The sequence below is a fragment of the Haliotis cracherodii genome, unplaced genomic scaffold (assembly GCF_022045235.1).
Source record: "Haliotis cracherodii isolate W230 unplaced genomic scaffold, xgHalCrac1.p SCAF_17, whole genome shotgun sequence".
Classification (NCBI taxonomy): Eukaryota; Metazoa; Mollusca; class Gastropoda; order Lepetellida; family Haliotidae; genus Haliotis; species Haliotis cracherodii.
In genome coordinates, this window is record NW_027266272.1 from 19,085,629 (window position 1) to 19,094,528 (window position 8,900).

Consider the following 8,900-nt stretch of genomic DNA (forward strand, 5'->3'; position numbering starts at 1 on the left):
GTCATCGTTTCCCAATTGCGTAGATCGATGCTCATGATATCAGTCACTGGATTGGTGTGAAGTAATCCCAGGAAGAAGAGCAATCGTAAAACTATGTAATTTGCTCATACATGTATGTATATTTTCATAATAGATTCTTTGAGTTCGAAACATTGACCAATAAACAGATAGTGTCCTTCATGTTTCAGGATGTGCATGGGGCGGTCGGGTAGCGTAGCGGTTAAAGCATTCGCTCGTCATGCTGAAGACCCGGGTTCGATTCCTGACATTGGTACAACGTGTGAAGCCCATTTCTGTCCCCCGCCGTGATATTGCTGGAATATTGCTAAAAGCGGCGTAAATCCAAACTCACTCAGGTTGTGCATTTTCTATAGGGAACGGACATATTTTCCAATCTTCCCTTTAAACGGCTAGTTTATTCATTGTTTGAGGTCAAGAATTTCAACAGATGTCACAGAATCTTTTCTTGCGAAGATGTACTAATAGGTTTCTATTTTGGTTACTTTTATACTACATACGTTATCATAAAATACTTTTTGAGAGCGGTCTTGATTTGATTTTGTCTGTTACTGGGCATCTCTGAGCCCAGTTGTACTTACTGCATGCACTGTGCTCTATGTGAAGGGCAAGTAGACTATTGGAAAGTTGAAGTCATCCCTCTTGTCATACAGTCTTGGGGAGAGCTTTTCGTTCATCTGAATGATCATGCAACATATGAGTGAGTGAGTGAGTTGGGTTTAACGCCACTTTTAACAGTATTCCAGTAATATCGCGGCGTGTCAGCTTAATGTGGGAGAAAAGCCCGAAATGATGCAGGTCTCAGACGTTAACCACTTCGGTGAAACCCACAAGCAGGGGTATGGTGCTGACAAACCTAGAAACATAATCGGGGCGAACCGGGATTCGAACCCACAATCATAGGTTTCTGGCATGCCCAAGGGACGCAACTCTGCACAGCGAATTGCGGCGCCTTAGACGACTGGGCCACCCGTGCCCCCTGCAACATATGAAAGGTTCAATCTATTAAACAAGAACAAAAGCTATACATCAGGGCCCACTTGCACAAAGTGATCTTAGTGCTAAGATGATCGTAACTCCCATACTTCAACATAGGCTTACAATAGTTGTAGCGCTAAGATCGCTTTGTGCAAGTGGGCCCTGGCCTTCGTCTTCCTTGTCGTAAGAGGCGACTAACAGGATCAGGTGGTCAGGCTTGAAGTCTTGGTTGATGCACGTCATCGTATCGCAATTGCAAAGATTGATGCTCATGATGTCGATCACTTGATCGTCTGGTCCAGACTTGATTATTTACAGACTGCCGTCATAAAGCTGGAATATTGCTGAGTGTGGGCATTAAACAACAAACAAACAAACAAAACACTGTGTATGGTAATCAAACCTGGGACTGCAATGTGACAAGCAACACATGCTACTCAGTATTTCTGTCATATTCTGACAGATCCAAGTCTATTCAGCACACACAGAGCAAAAACAACAAACATTATTTCAAAAACACTCTTTAATATTATCGTTGGATTTCTCTAATATACGAGACTAATTAAACTCCTGATTAAAATGACATTGAGCAAAGACAAAAATATTTAGAGTTGATAGAACTTGATATTCACACATTCTTCAATAACATCATTCATGGACTTCCAGCCCTGAAGATATATGTACAGTCCGTTTATCTACAACACAACCCTCTCTAAGGGCGGTCTAACCAGGGAGTACACATAAGACTTAACAGGTCCCAGGCCAGAATAAATACATTATTAGATTTTCATCTCATATCTATGCAGCATCCCTCACACTTCATATTTTGCTGAGCTCGACACTTTGTAAAATCCCCCCCCCCCCTCCTCCCCAATAAGTAATGACAAGTCCCTAAATAATATTCAAGTTAAAATCTTATTTGAAGAAAGAATATTTCTTTTCCTGATAATACCTGATCGTATCAAGATGTACCTGACACTGTTTAATTAGAGTGAGTAAGTGAGTATGGTTTTATGCCGCTTTTAGCAATATTCCAGCAATATCACGGCGGGGGGCACCAGAAATGGGCTTCACACATTGTACCCATGTCGGGAATCGAACCCGGGTCTTCAGCGTGAAGAGCGAACGCTTAAACCACTAGGCTACCCGACCGCCCCCTGCTTAATGAGAGGACCTATTTACTGAATATATTTGAGTAAATGTGTCTGGTGAGACTTTCTAAAGCTATATGACTTAGTTTTCCTTGTGAAGAAACACCCTATTATTGTATAGTTTGTATATACCGGAAACATGGCATAACAATGCATGGATATATGTGTGTGCTATATAAATGTCTGTAATACATAAACACAATGTGCAATAAATTCCCAATTCACAAAACAGCAAACATTTGCATTGACTCGGAACAGAATAATCTAAATAGCATGTATGTCTCATTAAATAACCAGAACATCAGCCACAGAGCCACACTATCAAATAACTGGGATTCTAAAAAATTACCTGTCTATACCTTTGTTAGAAATTTCCAGTCACATTAATTATAAAAATACAATCCATTTAACTCACACACACACACACACACACACACACACACACACACACTTGCCTTGGGAAGATGAGGTTATCAGTGTCAGCACTACCAATGGCTGCTGACATAATTTAGCTTGTTTTGCCCTGTGTTCCACTGCCTCTCAATCAGTAATACACAACATATTAACTTAACACAGGTACACTACTAACTAAAATGAAAAAATTAAAAAATATATAAAAAAGGACGATAATAAAAAACAAAGGACAAGGTACAACAAGAGCCACTTTTTTTACCCACAGTTCAGCATAATTGACAAAATGAGTTGAACGTTTAAAACTTGCTCTGAAAGTCATCTTAAGTTATCATATGAATGAGAACTTTTTCCCTTCAACACTTATATGTTTTGGACTTTCACAACATTAAAGTACAGATTAGGTTAAACATATCGGAATGGCTCATTTTAGACGTTTTTGAAAGTACTTTCTCTTTGGACCTGAACAAGGATTTGACTCAAACTGATTTTCTAAGATGATATAAATCACTACAGTACAATTGTATGGTAAAACATCCCCTTGGATGACAGATTTGTTCATAGTTGAATTTTAAAATCAGCCTTTCAATCAGTTTAGCCATTCTTATGTAGCTGATTAGGTAAGAAATCCAAAACCTGCTCATATAAAAATACAAAAAGTACAATTTGCAACCATTGAACATGTCTGATATTTTAATACCATATTTAAAAGTTTTCTTGAACTTTAAAATTTGATATTTCCTGTGGGGCAAAAAGGGGCCTTATCCTCCTCATACTTTCAGTTTGATTTTGAGATATTAACAGGTCAACGTGTGACTACTGGTACTTGTGTCTTCAGGTGGGATGTTCTGGCTTTGGTTGATGACAACTCTCTACACTACGCATTACAAATACTGTATTCGACAGGCTGAATAATCATAAGCATATGATCAATTGTCTGCAAACATATTTCTTTGCATTACCGTATTTGATGTATAAGCGCCCCGCTCTAATAAGCGCCCACGGCGATATTTGCATATATATTGGCAAGTAAACAATCCCAATTAGCACCCCTTCCGATTGATCAATGTACACAAGACTTATATATTCGTGTATGATACGCACTCATGTGTTATATGCACCCTTAATTATGGGCAATTAAATTCTGGAAAATACATCTGTCGTATATAAACAGTACAGGCTGTCAGTATAATCCACGAAATTTATCTTTCAACTCTGTTTTTTTCCACTAAAATAATATTCTAATTTTGAGAGCGCCCTGGTCGCTTATTACGTCGAATACGGTACTTCTAAGGCTTTTTTTTCTCAAGTTGGATTACGAATCCACCGCCCTAACATAATGAGAAAATGAAAGAAATACAATTATTTTATCCAATATTTTATCAGTGCCAACCCAAATAATAAAATCAAAGAATAAAAAAATATGTTTATCAAATCTTGCACCGCTGGCCCCAGACTACTAGATTGTGCTGGACAATTGAAAATCCAGTGATGGTAGTTGCCATTGACAGGTAGCATTTCAGGGCTGTGTTTCTGAACCAGATCTCAATGCTTCAATTTGCAACATACCGAAACTGGAACTGAACAAAACTGACAGAAAATGTAAACATGGTACACATTTTTGTCTTGTTCAAGCAGGACCAGGTACAACAGCAATGAAAATGGATATTTTCCTTTTTCAGCTGAAACTTATTTGCAATGGAGTGTGGTCCATAATTCGGGGGTGTTTGAAGGGGAAGCCATCAGATTTTAACAAATTTGTGGTCACTAAAATTTGCAGAAATTAGCGGATCCATGGAGGATTCTCATCCCTGCTACAAACACTGAGGACTAGTCACAAAAAAATTCAAGAAGCATTCTCCACTAGTCTTGAATTATTCAAAAAGATTCTAAATGTGTGGCCTTGAGACAAACCTCTCTCACACATCTGGGAGTTGCCAAAGCGATTACAGACCATGCATAAATTTGTACTTTAAAATCACCACCTGATATTTTCTTTCAGAAAATGAGGCACAATTCCAACAAACAAGGTACTACTTTGTGATGGCCTAACTTCCATATATCACTAATATCACAGCACAAAGATGATAAACTATAACTGTAGCCTATTTCTACTGTGGATACACAAAGAGAGAGAGAGAGGGAGGGAGAGAGAGAGTGGGGGAGAGAGAGAGGGAGGGAGAGAGAGGGAGGGAGAGAGAGGGAGGGAGGGAGTGAGAGTGGGAGAGAGAGGGAGAGAGAGAGAGGGAGGGAGAGAGAGAGGGAGGGAGAGAGAGGGAGGGAGTGAGAGTGGGAGAGAGAGGGAGGGAGTGAGAGAGAGAGAGGGAGTGAGAGAGAGAGGGAGTGAGAGTAGGAGTGGGAGAGGGAGTGAGAGAGAGGGAAGGAGAGAGTGAGAGAGAGGGGGGAGAGAGAGAGAGAGAGAAATTACTTTTTAAAATATTTTATACTTTATCTGTTTTCACATTTGAGGTTGTTATCGAATATGCGCTGTGCAGATGTTTTATAATTTGAAAGTCTGGTAACTAGTTCATTGGCATTGTTTTTTATCATACTGAGTAATACCAAAATACGGATTAATTCGTCACCACTCGCCCCTTTCCGTAACCTGCAGGAAGACTCGTCCCCTATCGACAAATGTTATGTGCGACAAACCGATCAGAATGCGCATATGACATCAGGTACTTCGAACAAAGAATACCTCAGGAATATTTTTTTGATTTTACAAATGTCTTGCATCTAAAAATATACCCCAGATACAGTTAAATATCTTCAATCATACTGTATAAATACCGTAAGTCGAGACGTGTTTTTAATACCATCTGGAATATATATGACATGGGGAAAATATACATGAACCATTACGCAACAAGTTGACAATTCTTTTAACTGTGCCCATTTGCTCTTAGACGGAACCCAGTCGCCCAGTGAATTGGGAATATTACCTCTAAAAATTCAACACAAAATGAAACTATAAGTCAATAAAATGAATGAATGAGTTTGCTTTTAGCAATATTCCAGCAATATCACAGAGGGGGACACCAGAAATGGGCTTCACACATTGTACCCATGTCGGGAATCGAACTTGGGTCTTCAGCGTGACGAGCGAACGCTTTAACCACTAGGCTACCCGACCGCCCCAGTCAATAAAGGGTAGGCATATCTTGTGTCATCGTAACTAAACATGACACCCCTAGTTACAGTGTACAGGACAAAGACTAATTAAGTAATATAAATAACGAACTGAATCCTATAATAATTACAGAAATAGGTTCTCAGTTAAACTGAGAATAAAACAATATAAACTCGGGATATGTATGAGTATAACATATTGATAATAAAATCATATTTGACTTTAGATAAATCTCCACCTTTTCTAACACATACAATGCTGGCCAAAGTTGATATAATCGTATGTACATATATATAAAAATGAGAATCCATCATCAACTGTGCTGGGAATAATACAGATCAAGTTTATGATGAATATATACATATGGACGCAATATGACACTCAACAGACTCGTACACTAGATCACAGTGACATGAACTGATTTACATAATTCAGTGAGTGAGTGAGTGGGTGAATCAGGTTTAATGCCAGTTTGAACAGTATTGCAGTAAGATCATGCGTGTCTGATTTATGAGGGAGGAAAGCCTGAAGTGATGCAGGTTCTAGATGTTTACCTCTTTGGTTTACCTCTTACCTCTGTGGTAGGAAAGCCCCAAGTCTCAGACGTTTACCACTTGGGTGAAACCAATGAGCATGGGTATGGTGCTGACAAACCTAGAAACATAATCGGGGCGAACCGGTATTCGAACCCACAATCATAGGTTTCTGGCATGCCCAAGGGATGCAACTCTGCAGAACAAATCGCGGCGCCTAAGATGACTGGGCCACCTGTGCCCCCTCTAAAACTTGAGTTTATTAAAAATGCAAGTAAATTTTGGGAGCCATGTGTTACCGTGCGCTATAACCGAGTTAGCGCTATACTGAAGGGTGCAATGGTGAGGGGCGACTATACCACACATGACTAACACCTATTGGACCAGAGTCTTTATCTGTGATCAAAGTAGATTTTGTCCGACTTTCCATACCCTGCTGGAATTTCCCACGGAAGAACATGTCCCCATTATCTCATGTGGGACTTATGGTGATTGGTTGGTTACAATGTCTGACCGGGCGAGTGCGCAGACATTTGACTGCGAGATCAGTGCTACTCATGGTTTCCATCACTGGTTTTCCTGCCAAAACTTGACTATTTTCATGAACACCTGGTATCATCACTATTTGATAGTAATTCATAAACACATGATATAGTTGGAATCGTACTCGGCAGCAGAGACTTACCGTATTCAACGTAATAAGCACCCTGCTCTAATAAGCGCCCACAGCGATATTTGCTAATACACTGTATATTGGCTAGTGAACTATCTCAATTAGCACCCCTTCCGATTGATAAATGTACACAAGACTTATTTATTCGTTTATAAGAAGCACTTGTGTGTTATATGCACCCTTATTTATGGGCAATCAAATTCTGGAAAATATATCTGTCGTGTATAATAAGACTTTTCTTCTGTATCATTTCAGGCTGTCAGCATAAACCACGAAATTTACGATCTTACAACTGTTTTTTTTCACCAAAATTTTATTCTGATAAGAGCCCCCTATTTCTAATTTTGAGAGCACCCTAGGTGCTTATTGCGTCGAATACGGTACCCCGAGAAACAGTTTTTGTTTTAGGTAGCCTAATTAGTATTCTGGACGTACATAACTCATTGCTTCACAATACAAACAGCTGTCTATAGCAGTCACTCATGGGTAATTTATATGTAAATCATAAATTACATCAATTTTGCAAAACCAAAATGAATTGTACAATTGGCATTCATCCAGGAAACGGAAATTATTCCACAGGGATAAAATGTTATATTCATTTGCATATTCATAATTAATTTATCATTTTTTCTCCAAATATATTAGATTCCAAGGTAAACGATTAAATGACTTCATATTTATTCAAATTAAATATTTTTCAAGACTTGTTTTTTAAAAGTACTAAGCACCTTTTAACCTGACACATCCAGGTATTGTTTAAAATACAACACACACATTCAGTTTATTGTAGATGGACCCTTGGCCCTAACCCACAGAGCAATATCACCGTGACCTTGCAATATCAAGTCCCTCCCTCACAGACACGCATTTCTTTTTGTCATATTTTTTCTTTTCATCTGATTCTACTTTTCAAATGAACCACTATTGAGATTCTGTCAGATTCGGTCCAACTTAAAAAACATGAAACTTTAAGAAGCATAAAATAAACAATGACATTCCATTGAAATGGCATTAAATAACACACAAATATTTGTGAAGAAAATCTGTAACGTCATGTTTTTTCCCAAGTAATTTTTATAGCTGTTGACCCACATTCTTCACCTAAGAAATACAAAATGGCTTTACTCAGTGTCAAAATTCAAATACCATGTTGGTATGATATTTCAGAATGGTCAATTAACCTGAAAATGTTTCCATTTACAAAAAGCTTCAGTTTGCAGATAAGTCGTGTTTGAATGACTTGATTCAAACTGGCTTGTATTGCAATATTGCTGAGCTAGCACCTTTTTAAAGCTTTGTTTAAAGGAGTCTTAAAGGAAGTCATTGAGTGATACCCAAAGGCTGGAAGACCTAAACTATCACATGATCCAGTATGTCACAATGTCCCCCTGTCTGCACACAAAACCAGAGTTATTAAAACCACTAATACCATTGAATACAGCCTGATTAAACGTATCTACCAAAACAAGGACAAAATATGGGTAGACAAGTCCATGATGTTAGGAATAGCCCAATAGAGGGAATACACGCTAGTCTGCTAGCCTGCTGGACCTAGACTAAATTGTGCTGAGGACAAGTAACAATCCAATGATGCTAGTCCTCTGGACTGATAACACTTAAGGGCTGTAATTCTGAACCAGTTCTCGATGCTTTGATGTTTCTACAAATGGAATCAGAACTTAGGTGACAGAAAATGTAAACAAAGTAAACAGTGTTGTCTTGTTCAAGCAGGACTAGCTAAAAATTCGTATAGTTAAATGAAGTTTCCACTTGCCCTCTTGACTAGTTTAAATAAAAAGATACAAAACTCTAAGGCAGCAATCTGTAATCCATGTTTTGTGATTAATCAGCACTTGGAGTGACTGAGTGAGTTGGGTTTAACGCCGCTTTTAACAGTATTCCAGTTATATTGCGGCGTGTCAGCTTAATGTGGGAGGAAAGCCAGAAGTGATGCAGGTCTCAGACGTTTACCACTTCGGTGAAACCCGCGACCATGGGTATGG